Source organism: Capricornis sumatraensis, chromosome 20, assembly GCF_032405125.1.
Source record: "Capricornis sumatraensis isolate serow.1 chromosome 20, serow.2, whole genome shotgun sequence".
Taxonomy (NCBI): Eukaryota; Metazoa; Chordata; class Mammalia; order Artiodactyla; family Bovidae; genus Capricornis; species Capricornis sumatraensis.
The window spans coordinates 63,651,182-63,668,703 of NC_091088.1; the positions used below are offsets into that span (position 1 = coordinate 63,651,182).

At 39.6% G+C, this 17,522-nt stretch overlaps 1 pseudogene; it reads left to right on the plus strand.

The window, feature by feature from the left end:
• Positions 1–16,117: 16,117 nt before the first annotated feature.
• On the plus strand, positions 16,118–17,059 carry LOC138096673 (vomeronasal type-1 receptor 4-like; annotated as a pseudogene).
• Positions 17,060–17,522: the final 463 nt, after the last annotated feature.

Sequence of the window (17,522 nt, forward strand, 5' to 3'; positions counted from 1 at the left end):
GAAAAGTGTGAATTTTATTCATTTCTATAATGAGCCATTGCCAGCTCATTTATTCACCCTCAGAATCCTAATTTAAATTTTGAATCTCAATATTATACCAGACATGCCAAGCATCTTTTCAATATAAAGACCAATTGAAATATATTGTCATGAAATATGAATGTATCAATGAAGTTTTCTTGTAGAAAAGGAGTTCAGATTTATGCAATAAACAACAGGTCTTGAAATAATCTGCATATTATGAAGTGTTCAAATGTGTTACTTTCAGTCTAACAAAATGAATTTCCCAGAAATGAAGTAGGTATGGAATTATAGATAAAAGCATACATGAAAACGGATCAGTGTGTACAGTAGTCAGAAATAAAACTGAAAAAAATAATGTTCTCACAGAGTAAAGAATACCCTGGCTAGCACTTGAAGGTAAAATCAGATAAGAGTTTGGGAGCCAGTTACAAGTTTATAGTTAACATTGTTAAGGGAGATGGCAGTATTTATTAGAAAGAGTCTTACAGGGAGATTAGCACATTCAAATATTTTCATGTAGAAATGAGCAGTTTGAAGTGAGGTACAATGAAAAACACACCGAAAGAAAACTATATTTCAGCAGATTTTTAAAACTGAAACATATTTGACATATAACATTGTGTAAATTTAAAGTGTAAGATTTGCTAATTTGTTACACATAAATATTGTAATATGACTGCCATTCAGTTCAGTTCAGTTGAGTCTCTCAGTCATGTCCAACTCTTTGTGACCCCATGAATTGTAGCATGCCAGGCCTCCCTGTCCATCACCAACTCCCGGAGTTCACTCAGACTCACATCCATCAAGTCAGTGATGCCATCCAGCCATCTCATCCTCTGTCATCCCCTTTCCCTCCTGCCCCCAATCCCTCCCAGCATCAGAGTCTTTTCCAACGAGTCAACTCTTCGCATGGGGAGGCCAAAGTACTGGAGTTTCAGCTTTAGCATCATTCCTTCCAAAGAACACCCAGGGCTGATCTCCTTATGAGGACTGTTTGGATCTCCTTGCAGTCCAAGGGACTCTCAAGAGTCTTCTCCAACACCACAGTTCAAAAGCATCAATTCTTCAGTGCTCAGCTTTCTTCACAGTCCAGCTCTCACATCCATACATGACTACTGGAAAAACCATAGCCTTGACTAGATGGACCTATGTTGGCAAAGTAATGTCTCTGCTTTTGAATATGCTATCTAGGTTGGTCATAACTTTCCTTCCAAGGAGTAAGCGTCTTTTAATTTCGTGGCTGGATCATCGAAAAAACAAGAGAGTTCCAGAAAAGCATCTATTTCTGCTTTATTGACTATGCCAAAGCCTTTGACTGTGTGGCTCACAAGAAACTGTGGAAAATTCTGAAAGAGATGGGAATACCAGACCACCTGACCTACCTCCTAAGAAACCTATATGCAGGTCAGGAAGCAACAGTTAGAACTGGACATGGAACAACAGACTGGTTCCAAATAGGAAAAGGAGTACATCAAGGCTGTATATTGTCACCCTGCTTATTTAACTTCTATGCAGAGTACATCATGAGAAACGCTGGGCTGGAAGAAGCACAAGCTGGAATCAAGATTGCTGGGAGAAATATCAATAACCTCAGATACGCAGATGACACCACCCTTACGGCAGAAAGTGAAGAGGAACTAAAAAGCCTCTTGATGAAAGTGAAAGAGGAGAGTGAAAAAGTTGGCTTTAAAGCTCAACATTCAGAAAGCGAAGATCATGGCATCTGGTCCCATCACTTCATGGGAAATAGATGGGGAAACAGTGGAACTGTCAGACTTTATTTTTTGGGGCTCCAAAGTCACTGAGACGACTGCCATTACAACCACATATCACAATGCATGTTTTCTTTTATGTCAGATTTTTCATTGAATTATAGTTGATTTACAGTATTATAGTAGTGGCAGAGGTACAACATTGTGGTTAAATATATAGGTTATACTTTGTTTAAAGTTATGAACTATTGGCTATATTCCATGTACTGTGAAGTATGTCCTTGTAGTTTATTTATTTTATACATAGCAGTGTATACTTCTAAATCTTTACTCTGTCTTGCCCCTTCCCACTTTCTTTCCCCACTGGTAAACACTAGTTTATTCTCTCTATATGAGTCTTTTTCTACGTCATTATTTTCATCCATTTGAACTACCTTTAGATTCCATATGTCAAGTGATAATATACAGTATTTATCTTTCTCTGTCTGACTTAATTCACTAAACAGAATGATTTCCAGGTCCATCTATGTTAGAAGCAGCAAAATTTATTCTTAAGGGGTGAGGAATATTCCACATTGTGTGTGTGTGTTTGTGTGTGTGTACTGAATTTATTAGTCGGTTTTCTGGTGGAGATATTATGGTTTTATATATAAAGGATCATTTCTCTGCAGTAGTGACAGTTTTACCTCTTCTCTTATGCGTTCAGTACCTGTTATCACTGTTTTGTCCAATTGCTGTGGCTAGACTTCACTTTCACTTTTCACTTTCATGCATTGGAGAAGGCAATGGCAACCCACTCCCGTACTCTTGCCTGGAAAATCCCATGGACGGAGGAGCCTGGTAGGCTGCAGTCCATGGGGTCTCGAAGAGTCGGACATGACTGAGCGACTTCATTTTCACTTTTCACTTTCATTTATTGGAAAAGGAAATGGCAACCCACTCCAGTATTCTTGCCTGGAGAATCCCAGGGACAGGAGAGCCTGGCGGGCTGCCATTTATGGGGTCGCACAGAGTCGGAAACGACTGAAGCGACTTAGCAGCAGCAGCAGGACTTCCAACGCTATGTTAAGCCAGAGTGGCTAGAGTAAGCATTCTTCTCTTGTTTCTGATTTTTAAGGAAAAAGCAGTTGGATATCTACCTCTGAGTATGATGTTAGCTGTGGGTTTGTCATAAATGGGCTTTATTATGTTGAGATGTATTTTCTCTCTACCCATTTTTCTGAGAGTTTTTTTTTTACTATGAATGGATGTTAGACTTTGTCAATGCTTTTTCTACATCTATTGACATAATCATGTGTTAATCCTTCCTTTTTTAAAATGTGATATATCCCATGGGTTGATTTGTGGATTTTTAATCCTTGCATCTCTGGAAAAATGCTACTTGATAATCATTTATAATAGTTTTTATAGATTGTTGAATTTTGTCTGCTAATACCCGGTAATTTTCTTTTCTGTACTTTTGTTTTCTTTTTGTCTTTTTTCTAGTACTGATATCAGTGTAAAGATAACTTGATAGAATAAATTTAGAAGTGTTCCCTCCTTTTCAATTTTTTGGAATAGTTTAAGAACGATAGATGTTATTTTAAAAAATGTTTTACAGGATCCCTTGTGATGCCATCAGGTCCTGGACATTGTTTGCTGGGAGGTTTTGATTACTGAATGATTTCAGTACTCATCAGTTTGTTCAGATTGTCTATTTCTTCCTGATTCAGTCGTAGAGACTGTTTCTAGAAATTTGGTCAGTTAAGTGGGTTTGGGTTTCTTCTTTAGATTTTTCTCGTATATTTGTAGTAGCCCTGTATTGATGTAAAGTTTTCTCTTACAACTGTGTTCACTGTGTTCCATCAGTTTTGGAAAGTTGTGCTTTTATTCTCATTTGTCTTCTGGTAATTTCTGATTGACTCTTGATATCTTGTTTGAATCTATCATTTTTTTAGTAGTGTGTTTAGTCTCTATGTGTTTGTTCTTTTCCTATTTTTCTTTCTGTACTTGATATCCAGTTTCAAAAAGTGATTGATATGATTTCTATCCACTGAAATTTGTTAAGACTTGTTTTGTGGCTTAGCACATGATACATCCTGGAGAACATTTCACTTTGAAAGAATGTGTCTTCTATTGTTTTCGATGTAAAATCCTAGAGATATCTACTAAATTCAGCTAGTCTGTTGCACCACATAAGATCTCTGTTGCCTTACCAATTTTCTGTCTGGATGATGTGTCCATTAACGTAATGGGGTGTTAACATCCCATACTATTTTTATATTATTGTCAATTTCTACCATGATGAGTATAGTTATTTGCTTTATACTTTTAGTTGCTCCTTGTATTGGGTTCAGCACGGCAAACAGTGGAAACAGTGGCTGACTTTATTTTTCTGGGCTCCAAAATCACTGCAGGTGGTAATTGCAGCCATGAAACTAAAAGACGCTTACTCCTTGGAAGGAATGTTATGACCAACCTAGACAGCATATTAAAAAGCAGAGACATTCCTTTGCCAACAAAGGTCTGTCTAGTCAAGGCTATAGTTTTTCCAGTGGCCATGTATGGATGTGAGAGTTGGACTATAAAGAAAGCTGAGTGCTGAAGAATTGATGCTTTTGAACCGTGGTGTTGGAGAAGACTCTTGAGAGAATATCTGTGATTGCAGCTTCTTCCTTTTCAGCACCTTGAATATATCATGCAGTTCCCTTCTGGCCTCCAGAGTTTCTGCAGAGATATCAACTGATAGTCTTTTGGGGATTCCCTCATAGATGACTGTTTGTTTTTCTGTTGCTGCCTTTTGAATTCTCTCATTTTTAATTTTTGGCTTTTAAATTATGATATTTCTTGGATGATATGTGTAGGTCTGTTTCAGTTCATCTTTTCCAACTCTCTGTGCTTCCTGCATCTGAATATGTTTTCTTCCTCAAGTTTGATAAATTTTAAGCCATATTTCCTCAAATACATCTTCCATCCTCATCCCTATCTCTCTTCTTTTTTTTTTGGAGTTTCAGCTTTATTTATTTGTTCTTTTCATACTTTTACATTTTTGTTTTTACTTTATTTTGCTTTACAATACTCTTATAGTTTGAATCCCTGATGACTCAGATGGTAAAGAACCTGCCTGCAATGTGGGAGACCTGGCTTCGATCCCTGGAGTGGGAAGATCCCCTGGGGAGGGGAATGGCAACCCACTGCAGTATTCTTGCCTGGAGAATTCCATGGACAGAGGCTATAGTCCAGGGGTCACAAAGAGTCGGACATGACTGAGCAACTAACACTTTCACTGTTGACGTTATCTCAGAGATCTCTTTTTTATAATTTATTTTTTAATTGGAGTCTAATTGCTTTATACTGTTGTGTTGGATTCTGCCATATATCAATATGAGTCAGCCATAGGTATACACATGTCCCCTCCCTCTTGAAACTGCCTCCCATCTCCCAGCGTATCCCACCCCTCTAGGCTGTTAAAGAGCTCCAGGCTGGATTCCCTGAACTATACAGTAATTTCCCACTTGCTCTCTATGTTCCATATGGCAGTGCATATCTGTGAGTGCTACACCCTCAATTTGTTCCACCTGTTCCCTTGTTCCATGCTGTGTCCATAACGTCTGTTCTCAGAGATCTCTTGAGTTGCTGTCATTTTGAAAATTGTCCTTCTTTCTACTCTTCTTATTGGGTAATTTTAATTATTGTATCTTCCAGATCATGTGTGAATTCTTCTGTATCACCTAGTCTGCTCTCTATTCCTTCTATGTGTATTTTCTTTCAGCTATTTTTCATTTCTAATATTTTTAAAAATATATTTTCCAGTTCCTAGTTAAAATATTCAGTATTTGCATCACTTTCCCCCTTTCATTCAGTTCATATATTTTTTAAATTTTTTTTCTGATAACTTGTTGATTTATTATTTGTTTTTCAGGAGTTGTTCTGCTGGTCTGTCAGTTGTGAGTAGTTCTTTTGCCTTTTAATTTTGCTTATTTTCTCTGCATCAATGAATTTACATAAAACAGTTGCCTAAGAGTGGCCCTGAGGAGATATGTGGTGGGCCCATATGTACCTGGTGTGTGTCTGTTGCCTTTGGTGGTTGAGCTGGATTTGAGGTGGATGCAGGTCTCCTCCTTTCTCAGGAGTGTGCTGGCAGTTATTACCTTGGTAGGGGGTTTGGTTGGAGATGGTAGAGCTGGAATTGCTGCTGATTTGAGACATTACTTCCTCTCTGCTCAGTGAATGTCACCATTCTATTGGCAGTGGTGTCTGATCCTAAGGTGCTGGAACCCTTTGGGTCTGATCCAAGATGAATCTCTTCCTTCTAAGTATGTTTTTCCTCTCCACACAGTGGGTCCATTTCCCCAGATGAAGGAGAGTGCTGAATCAGTTTGGGCCCATGGTCAAATCCATTAAGTTTACTAATCAGTTGATGTCAAGAGAGGGAATTTTCCTGGGTTATTTTGTGGCCCCCATGTAATTACATGAACGCTTAAAAGAAAAGGAAACCAGTGAACTGTGTTAGAAAATAAAATCAGAGATTTAAAATGTGTGTGTGTAGTTTCTCAGCCTTGGAGATCCCATGGACTGTAACCAGCCAGGCTCCTCTGTCCGTGGGGAATCTCCAGGCAAGAATACTGGAGTGGTTTGCCATGCCCTCCTCCTGGGGATCTTCCCAACCTAGGGATCAAACCCAGGTCTCCCTGATTGCAGGCAGATTCTTTACCATCTAAGCCACCAGGGAAGCCCAAGAATACTGGAGTAGGTATCCTATCCATTCTCCAGGGGAACTTCCCAACCAAGGAATCGAACTGGGGTCTCATGCATTACAGGAGATGACAGTATTTATTGGAAATACCGTTTTGTATGGCGATTAGTACACTCAAGTATTTTCATGTAGAAATGACCAGATTTAAGTGAAGTGCAACAAAAGGAGAACAAAAAGAAAATTATACTCCAATAAAAATTAAAAACAAAAAGTATGCTTCAGCTGATTTTTAAAATTAAATGTATTTGACATATAGCATTGTAAAAATGTATAAGTGTACAAGATGGTAATGTATTTAGGTATTGTATTATGATTGCCATTTTAGCCATAGTTAGCACCTCTATTGGGCTTCCCTGGTGGCTCAGAGGTTAAAGTGTCTGCCTGCAATGCGTGAGACCCCGGTTCGATCCCTGGTTAGGGAAGATCCCCTGGAGAAGGAAATGGCAACCCACTCCAGTATTCTTGCCTGGAGAATCCCATGGAGGGAGGAGCCTGGTAGGCTACAGTCCATGGGGTTGCAAAGAGTCAGACACGACTGAGCAACTTCGTATTAGTCCTTTTAAATTTAAGTTTTTTCTATATAGTTGTATTTGATTTACAGTTTAGTTTTATGAATGCAACATTGTGATTTAATGTTATATATAGATTCTAAATTCTAAATCTTTACAGTACCTTGTTCCACCCTCTTTTTCTCTCCCCAGTGGCAACAGTTAGCTTCTTCTCTGTATCTGAGTCTCTTTCTGTTTAGTTGTATTCATTCATTTCTGTTTTATATTTTAGGTTTCACATATAAGTCATAGCATACAGTATTTGTCTTTGACTTATTTCACTAAGCTTACTAGCTTCCGTGTCTATCCTTGTTGTTGCAAATGGCAAAATATAATTATTTTGTGACTGACTGATATACCAATGTGTGTATTTCTGTGTGTGTCTGTGTGTGTGTACAATATCTTTATCCATTCACTTCTCAGTGAGTTAGTATTTTCATTTTCTTTGGGTGTATATTATTGTTGTTCAGTCATTCAGTCATGTCTGACTCTTTGTGACCCCATGGACTGCAGCACACCAGGCATCCCTGTCCTTCACCATCTCCCGGAGTTTGCTCAAACTCATGTCCATCGTGTCACTGATGCCATCCAACCATCTCATCCTCTGTCATCCCCTTCTACTCCTACCTTCAATCTTTCCCAGCATCAGGGTCTTCTTTAATGTATCAGCTCTTTGCATCAGGTGGCCAAAGTATACTCAGGCATATAGCTGCTGCTTGACATGATAGTTCTTTTTAGGTATTTGAGGACACTCCATACTGCTTTCCAAAAGAGGCTGCATAAATTTCCATTCCCTTCCACAGTGTACTAAAGTTCTCCTTTCTCCACATCCTCACCAACATTTGTTATGTGTGACCTTTTTGATGATATCCATTCTGATGGATGTGGGGTGATATATAACTGTGGTATTGCCTGCATTTCTCTAATGGATAATGATGTTGAGCATCTTTCCATGTGCCTGTGGGCCATCTGCACGTCTTCTTTGGAATAATGTTTATTGAGGTTTTCCACCCATTTTCTACCACATTGCTTTTGGTTTTATTTTTTATTTTTATTATTTTTATTTTTTTTAATTTTTTTAAATTTTTTATTTTTTTATTCTTACATGTGTTCCCAAACATGAACCCCCCTCCCACCTCCCTCCCCTTAACATCTCTGCTTTTGTTTTTAGTATTGAGTTGTATGAACTGCACACACATTTGACTATTAACTCCTTATCTGTCACGTTCTTAGAAACTATTTTATCTGATTCAGGATGTTATCTTCTCCTTTTGTCAATGATTTCCTTTTCTGTGCAAAAGATTTTTTTAGTTTAAATTTATTTATTTTAATTGGAGGCTAATTACTTTACAATATTGTATTGGTTTTGCCATACATCAACATAAATTCATCACAGGTGTACACGTGTTCCCAATCCTGAACCCCCCCTCCCACCTCCCTCCCCATGCCATCCCTCTGGGTCATCCCAGTGCACCAGCCCCAAGCATCCTGTATCCTGCATCGAACCTAGACTGGTGATTCGTTTCTTATATGATATTATACATGTTTCAATGCCATTCTCCCAAATCATGCCACCTTCTCCCTCTCCCACAGAGTCCAAAAGTCTGTTCTATACATCTGTGTCTCTTTTGCTGTCTTGCATATAGGGTTATCATTACCATCTCTCTAAATTCCATATATATGCGTTAGTATACTGTATTGGTGTTTTTCTTTCTGGCTTACTTCACTCTGTATAATCAGCTCCAGTTTCATCCACCTCATTAGTTAGGTCTCATTTTTGAAATTTAGTGTTGGAGAAGACTCTTGAGAGTCACTTGGACTGCAAGGAGATCAAACCAGTCAATCCTAAAGGAAATCAGTTCTGAATATTCATTGGAAGAACTGATGCTAAAGCTGAAACTCCAGTACTTCGGCCACCTGATGTGAAGAACTAACTCATTATAAAAGACCTTGATGCTGGGAAAGATTGAAGGCAAGAGGAGAAGGGGATGACAGGCAATGAGATGGTTCGATGGCATCACTGACTCAATGGACATGAGTTTGAGCAAGCTCCAGAAATTGGTGATGGACAGGGAAGCCTGGTATGCTGTAGTCCATGGGATCACAAAGAGTCAGACATGACTGCGCAAATGAACTGAACTGAGGTCTCATTTGTTTATTTTTGCTTTTGTTTCCTTTGCTTTAGAAGACAGACTCCCAAAAACATTGCTACCTTTTATGACAGAAAGTGTTATGGATATATTTCCTTCTAGGGATTTTATTGTTTCCAGTTTTACACTGGTGTCTATCTATTTTGTGTTTATTCTTGTATACACTTTGAGAAAATATTCAGATAATTTCATTCTTTTACACATAGCAGGCCAGTATCACTTTTTTAAATTTATTTTTGATTGGAGGATAATTGCTTTACATTGTTGTGCTAGTTAGTGCTGTGTGCTGCACAACAGCATGAATCAGCCATAAGTATACTCATAACCCCTCCCTATTAACCTCTCTCATGCCTACAATTCCACCCCCCATTACACTTCTGGAAGAGACTATCTTTTCTCCATTATATAGTCCTGCCTTCTTTGTCATAGATTAAATGGCCAGTAGGGCATGGATTTATTTCTGGGCTCTCTGTTCTATTCCAGTTTTCTATGTGTTTGTTTTTGTGCCAGGTGGATACTGTACGATGACTGTAGCTTTGTAGTATAGTCTGCAATCAAGGAGCCTGTTCCCTCTATTTTCTTCTTTTTTTGAAAGCAGACATATAATGTGCTAACCAAATTACAATAATGAGACTGAATAAGATGGACATTCTCATTACCAAAACAAGAAATCAGAAAGAAGAAACAAATCCTCTGTCCAAAGCAGCTAAAAATCCTAGGAAGGTAAATTTCATCAGATTTTAAAGTTTGAAAAATAGCCTATTTGTCTCAATGTTCTGTCCCTGGGCTGTCTGTTTACAACCCCACCTCTCAAATATCCAGTAGCCATGAGCACATGAATAGTGCATGTTGTGTTTCATCGCACCATTCACTAACAAAAGCAGTTGCTGCTCTGTGGAGTAATGGTTGAAGCTGGGACCAAGACAGAACAGGATATATATCTATATATTATTCCTGGAGTATCATATAGAACTAAAAAATTTTATTGTTTTGTTTTTTATTCATTCAGTCATGTCCAACGATTCTGCGACCCCCACAGACAGTAGCCAACCTGGCTTCTTGCCTCTGGGGTTTCCCAGGTAAGAATATTTGAGTGGTTTGCCATTTCCTCCTCCAAGGGATCTTCCCAACCCAAGGACTGAAACTGCATCTCCTGCATTGGCAGGCAGATTCCTTACCACTGAGCCACTAGGGAAGCCCACTGCTGCTGCTGCTGCTAAGTCGCTTCAGTCATGTCCGACTCTGTGCGACCCCATAGACGGCAGCCCACCAGGCTCCCCAGTCCCTGGGATTCTCCAGGCAAGAACACTGGAATGGGTTGCCATTTCCTTATCCAAAGCATGAAAGTGAAAAGTGAAAGTGAAGTCTCTCAGTCATGTCCAACTCCTAGCGACCCCATGGACTGCAGCCTACCAGGCTGCAGTGGGGTGCCACTCTCAGTTCAGTTCAGTTGCTCAGTCGTGTCCAACTCTTTGCAACCCCATGAATCGCAGCACGCCAGGCCTCCCTGTCCATCACCAACTCCCGGAGTTCACTCAGACTTACACCCATCGAGTCAGTGATGCCATCCAGCCGTCTCATCCTCGGTCATCCCCTTCTCTTCCTGCCCCCAATCCCTCCCAGCATTAGAGTCTTTTCCAATGAGTCAACTCTTCTCATGAGGTGGCCAAACTACTGGAGCTTCAGCTTTAACATCATTCCTTCCAAAGAAATCCCAGGGATCCCAATTGACTGGTTGGATCTCCTTGCAGTCCAAGGGACTCTCAAGAGTCTTCTCCAACACCACAGTTCAAAAGCATCAATTCTTTGGCGCTCTACCTTCTTCACAGTCCAACTCTCACATCCATACATGACCACTGGAAAAACCATAGCCTTGACTAGACAGACCTTAGTCGGCAAAGTAATGTCTCTGCTTTTGAATATACTATGTAGGTTGCTCATGACTTTTCTTCCAAGGAGTAAGCGTCTTTTAATTTCATGGCTGCAGTCACCATCTGCAGTGATTCTGGAGCCCAGAAAAATAAAGTCTGACACTGTTTCCACTGTTTTCCCATCTATTTCCCATGAAGTGATGGGACCAGATGCCATGATCTTCATTTTCTGAATGTTGAGCTTTAAGCCAACTTTTTCACTCTCCTCTTTCACTTTCATCAAGAGGCTTTTGAGTTCCTCTTCACTTTTTGCTATAAGGGTGGTGTCATCAGCATATATGAGGTTATTGATATTTCTCCCGGCAATCTTGATTCCAGCTTGTGTTTCTTCCAGTCCAGCGTTTCTCATGATGTATTCTGCATATAAGTTAAATAAGCAGGGTGACAATATACAGCCTTGATGCACTCCTTTTCCTATTTGGAACCAGTCTGTTGTTCCATGTCCTGTTCTAACTGTTGCTTCCTGACCTGCATACAGATTTCTCAAGAGGCAGGTCAGGTGGTCTGGTATTCCCATCTCTTTCAGAATTTTCCACAGTTTATTGTGATCCACAGTCAGGGGTGCCACTCTAGTGCTCCTCAAATCAGTCACCTCATTAAACCTGAGGAATATCTGACTAATTGTCCCAGCAAAGGGGAGCCTTTGGAGAGGTGATTACAACTTGAGATTTGGTATCTGGAAGAGTTCTTGGAAAAGAAAATGGATATAAAGAAAAATTGAGAAAAATCTGGAAAAAGTGTTGACTTTAGTTAACACAACGTAATCATTAATTATGACAATTTAACACACATAAGATTTTCAGAGTTAGTGCACTGAGTATGGGATCTGTGGGAACTCTGTATAGTCTTGCCATTTTGGTAAGTCAAAAACTGTTCTAAAATAAAATCCTTCTTAAAAATAAAAAAGGAAACCATGACTAGATTTCCCAATACATATTTGAGTTAACCGCACAGTTTTTCTCCTGAGTTATCTCTTGGAATGAATACCAAGAGGGTGCGATTCTCTGCTTGGTTTTCAGCAATCTCAGCTGAGTGGTGCATGCATGCTATGTCGCTTCATTTGTGTCCGACTCTAAGTGACTCTATGGACTGTAGGCCTCCAGGCTCCTCTGTCCAAAGAATATTGAAGTGGGTTGTCATTTCTTCCTCCAGGGGATTTTCCTGACCCAAGGGTTGAACCCACTTCTCTTATGTCTCCTGCATTGCCAGGCAGGATCTTTACCACTAATGCTACCTGGGAAGCCTCAGCCCAGTGGTGGGAAAAGGTAAGGGTCTCCTTCAGGGCACACACAGAAGCCTTGGGTCCTTTATAGAGTGCTGAAACGGGGCATTCCAGTCCCTGAGCTCAACCTTTTCACTCACCTCTTAGTTCCAGCAACATTAAGAGCAAGCAGCCAATGTTATTACATTCATCACTTTCTCCCCAAAGTTCAAAAGTATTGTAAACAAAGTCACCAAGGAACTTACTTCTTCTAAGAGGTGATGAATCCCATGGATAGAGGAGCCTGGCAGGTTACATTCCATGGGATGGCAAAGAGGCAGACATGACTTCAAGACGTGATGGGGACTATCCCATGCAGATGTGTTCCGAGTCTGTACTGCTGAATCAGGACATGGACTATCTGCCCTCTCCTTACCGCTGAAAATCAACTCATTAGTGTCTTTACTTCTAATCAGATTCGAAAGCCATCTCCAAAAACCCAGAAACCAGTGAAAATCTCTCCCTTAAATTGTTTCTCTAGAATCACTCCTCATAACAGTGGACTCATAAGACATTATTTAATATTCTTAAAATGAAATCCTATATTGTATATTGCAGAAGGAAATGGCAACCCACTCCAGTATTCTTGCCTGGAAAATCCTATGGACAGAGGAGCCTGGTGGGCTACAGTCCATGGGGTTGTAAGAGTCAGACAGGAGTTAGCGACTAAACCACAACCACGATCATATTGGCATATACAGAAATGCCAATGAGTGCTGTAGAACTTTCTGCTAATCTTAAATTTGCAAACAATGTAAAAAATGTAAGAAGACTAATACTAAACAGTAAGTGTACTTGTTTTTAAAGATTTTTGAATGTGAACCATTTCTAAAGTCTTTATTGAACTTGTTACAATATTTCTTCTGTTTTATGTTTTGATTTTAGGCAGCAAAATTTTAGCTCCCTGACCAGGGATCAAACTCCCACCTTGGAACTACTGAAACACCAGGAAAGTCCCAGATTCACCCCCCCCCGCTTTTTTTTTTTTTTTTGATTACCCCTAGTAAAGGCTTATCAGTTGTGTGTGTCTTTTCAAAAAACCAACTCTTGATTTCACTGACTTGTTCTATTGGTTTTTTGATCTCTGATCTTAAAATTTTCTCTTTGGTGTATCACTTCCTCTGTCTGCTATCTTTGACATTATGTGTAGTTTTTTCCTGATTTCTTTAGATGGTAGGTTAGATTGCTTATTTGAGATTTTTCTTGCTTCTTGAGGTAGGTTTTTATCCCTATCAAGTTTTTGAAATTTTCTGCTTTTATTTTATTTGCTTCAAGGTAATTTCTTATTTTCTTCTGATTTCACATGGATCCATTGGTTGTTGATAGCCTGTTGTTCAGTGTCCATGTTTGATCCTCTTGAATTAAGTAATTGTTAAAAATCACCGAGCCATTAGATCTAGGTGATTTTATTTTATGACATACTCTTTTCGACCCCATCCCTTTTTTCTGAGTGTATGTTCTGCATCCACAGACAGAAGTCAATAATAATTTTTTTTTCCTACAAGATTTCCATAATAATTGGCATCGAGTTATGAAAATGAGTCTAAATTGATTTGATTTGTGCCCGTGATCCACATAATGAGTTCTTAATCATATTCCTCCTTTTTCTTCTGTCTCTTTGAATGTACTTGCTAGGTATTTTGTCTCATTCCATTTCTCTACCAGTACTTTTGTTGATGGTTTGGTCCAGTGGTTGAAGGTGAGGAAGGTACTAGTTTCAGAGCAGAGCCACATCACAAGGAAACGAAGAATCCAGAGGGACAAAAATGGTTTATGTCAGTCCCTAATATGTGGGATTTCAGCATTTTCTGCTTTCCTCCTTGTGAGACCCTGTCACCTTCAGGGATCATGAAAAAAAAAAAAAAAGCCTCTCAAATATATCCAGTTGTCTCCTAAAGGTGCCAACTAGAAACTTGTAATTGCTTCCAGTAATTAACAACTGAGAGAAAAGTTTTCAGAAATGTTCTTGGCTCCCAAGCCTGCACTCCCATCACTGATGCTGGTGAAATGATAGTTGCAGCTTTGATGGGAGGGGAGGGGAGGACACAGCATCTCAAACCTACATATCAGGGACCGACTGCCTGCCTCCCGCACACGAACTGGGTATAATGACCATCAGGGGGCCCACTCTCCTGGCAGCAAGAGGTGTCAGGTAAGGGTGTTCTATTTCAGTCTGAGAGGGCAGAGTCTGTGAAAGAGAGGCAGATCAAGATGCTGAGTGATCATATCAGAAAGGGGCAGTCTTCTGTGTAGTCACTGGATTCACCCTAAACCAATCCCTGCTGGCTCCTCCTGTAGTTTAATTTAATCCTCACTGACAGTGGCTGTTGTGATTCAGTCCAAGTGGTAACAAAACCTGATTTTTTTGAGGTGTTTAAAAATGTAGATATAAAATCAATTTTCTCTTGAGTCTGCCTCAGGGGAATCATAGACTAAATGTTCAGGATGACTAGACGGGCCACAAGAATAACTCCAGGGTGGTAATAAACAGTATGGTGAGTTTGCAAAAATCATGTAATCCTGTACAGAAAGTGAATGCAACTGGAAATGGCTTGAAGGGAAATGTTTTCTCTGATTCTGGATATTAATGGAGACAGTAATTGTGTCCTCACTAAAAACATCCAGAGTCCATTGATTATGGTGAGGCTGTCTTCACTCTTCATGCTATGAAATGAGCAGTTAAGGAAACTTCACATAATGCCAAGTTTTAGGCCGCAGCTCTCAGTCATATATCATATTGTTTTTGCCCATTTAAAAGGTATTTTAATATGAATCTAAATGCCTCATATTTTAATTTATGAAATGCATAAGAATAGATCCCTTGCAGGTGCTGATTTGTGTATATCTCTGGTATGTTAATATCATTTGAAAAGCCTAATTCATTGCCATAGATTCAATTAACTCTGCTATTAATGAATAGATATCTGTATCACTGGAAAATAATAATTATTTACTTTTTCCTTTTGTACTACTTCATCATGCATGACTATTTTATGTCCCAAGTTAATGACTTTATATGGGATTATTTAACAGTTTCTGGAGTACTTGCATTATAACTGCTTTTCTGAAATAAAAGCAAAAGACTTCCTGTTCCCATCCTAATTCTGAGCCATCCTCATCTTCATGACATTACCTGGTCCTGGGGCAGGCTCCTCCCATATTCTCCTGGCAGGCAGCAGTACATGTACATATACAAAGACACCTGAAGCCTCATTTATAATACAAAATGGCTTGCCCCTAATAAAGATTATGAAATAGCAGCAGTCAAATATCAAAGAACAAGTTCTGAAAACAAAACTAAATATATATCTGAATTATTATATGAACAGTTAACTAACTTTTTGGCAAAGTCGGGGTTCAATGAACTATCTTTACCAGTCCAGTGGGTTTCAAGTCCTCACTCTGTCCAAGAGCAGATTTTGACAAATATTCAACCTCTCTGTGCTTATGTCACCCTCCTCTGTATCATTAATGTCACATAAGTACCTGGCTCATAGATTGTTGAAGAATAAAGTGATCATGTGTGGAACCTACAGCTTTTAATTTTATATAGTAATGCTCTTTAAATATCATATATGCAACTGTTTAAAGCTGCTGGTAACTGAAGAACATAAAGTAAAGGTTTCTTAGTGGGAACTAAGGGTAAATGGAGAATACTGGATTTCAGCTGACATGATGTGTGTAACCCACACCTCATGTTCCCATGCAGGACATTCTAACTCACAAGACAAATATCAGTGACTGTGAACCGAGAGGATGGCCAGTATTGATTTAACAATAGGCGTTATCTTCTTAATGCAGATGGTGGTTGGAATCCTGGGGAATTTCTCACTCCTTTGCCATCATATCATCCTTCACTTCACTGGCTCCAGGTTAAGGTCCACGGATTTGATTCTTAAGCACCTGACTGTGGCCACCTCCTTGGTCCTCCTCTGTAAAGGGGTCCCCCAGACAATGGCAGTGTTTGGATGGAAGCATATCCGCAGTGATTTTGGCTGAAAACTTCTCTTCTTTCTGCACAGAGTGGGGAGGGGAGTGTCCATCGGTAGCATCTGCCTCTTGAGTGTCTTTCAGGTGATCACGATCAGTCCATGGAACTCCAGGTGTGCAGTGCTGAAAGTTAAAACTCCTAAGTACATCGTTCCCTCTATTTTCCTGTATTGGATCCTGCAAATGCTGGTAAATTTCATTTTTCCTCTACACATAAATGGCAAATGGAATGACAAAAACAACGCAAACAAGAAGGATTTTGGATACTGTTCTTCTATTCATCCTGACAAAATCCAACAGTCATTGTCTGCAGCACTGCTATCACCCCCTGATGTTCTATGTTTGGGGCTCATGCTCTGGGCCAGCAGCTTCATGGTTTTCATCCTGTACAGACATAAGCATCGTGTCCAACACATTCGTAGGACCGATAGCCCCACCAAATTCTCTCCTGAGACCAGAGCTACCAAAACCATCCTTCTCCTGGTGAGCACTTTTGTCTATTTTTATAATCTTTCCTCCATTTTTCAACCCATGATGGCTCTTTTTGATTATCCCAGCTGTTTCCTTGTGAACATCACTGTAATCTTGGCTTTGTATGTCCCAACTGTCAGTCCCTTTCTGCTTATGAGCTGTGACTATAATGTACACAGTCTCTATTTTGCCTGGATAAGGAATACAAAGTCCCCTACTATTATGAGAAATGTGTGAATTGGGTGTATTTCTGAAGTGTACAGTTGACCATTCATTAATTCACCTCAGTTGTTGTTCAGACATTCAGTCATGTCTGACTCTTTGCAACCCCATGGACTGCAACATGCCAGGTTTCCCTGTTCTTTAACATCTCCTGGAGTTTGCTCAGACTCATGTCCATTGAGTCGATGACACCATCCAACCATCTCTTCCTCTATCATCCTCTTTTCCTGCCTTAAATCTTTCCCAGCCTCAGGGTCTTTTCTAATGAGTCATTTCTTCGCATCAAGTGGCCAAAGTATTGGAGCTTCAGCATCAGTCCTTCTAATGAATATTCAGGATTGATTTCCTTTAGAATTGACTGGTTGGATCTCCTTGCAGTCCAAGAGACTAGAGTTTTTCCAACACCACAGTGCAAATTACTGTTCTTCAGTGGTCAACTTTCTTTATGGCTTCTCCTCAGAGATCTAGCTAAAATTTT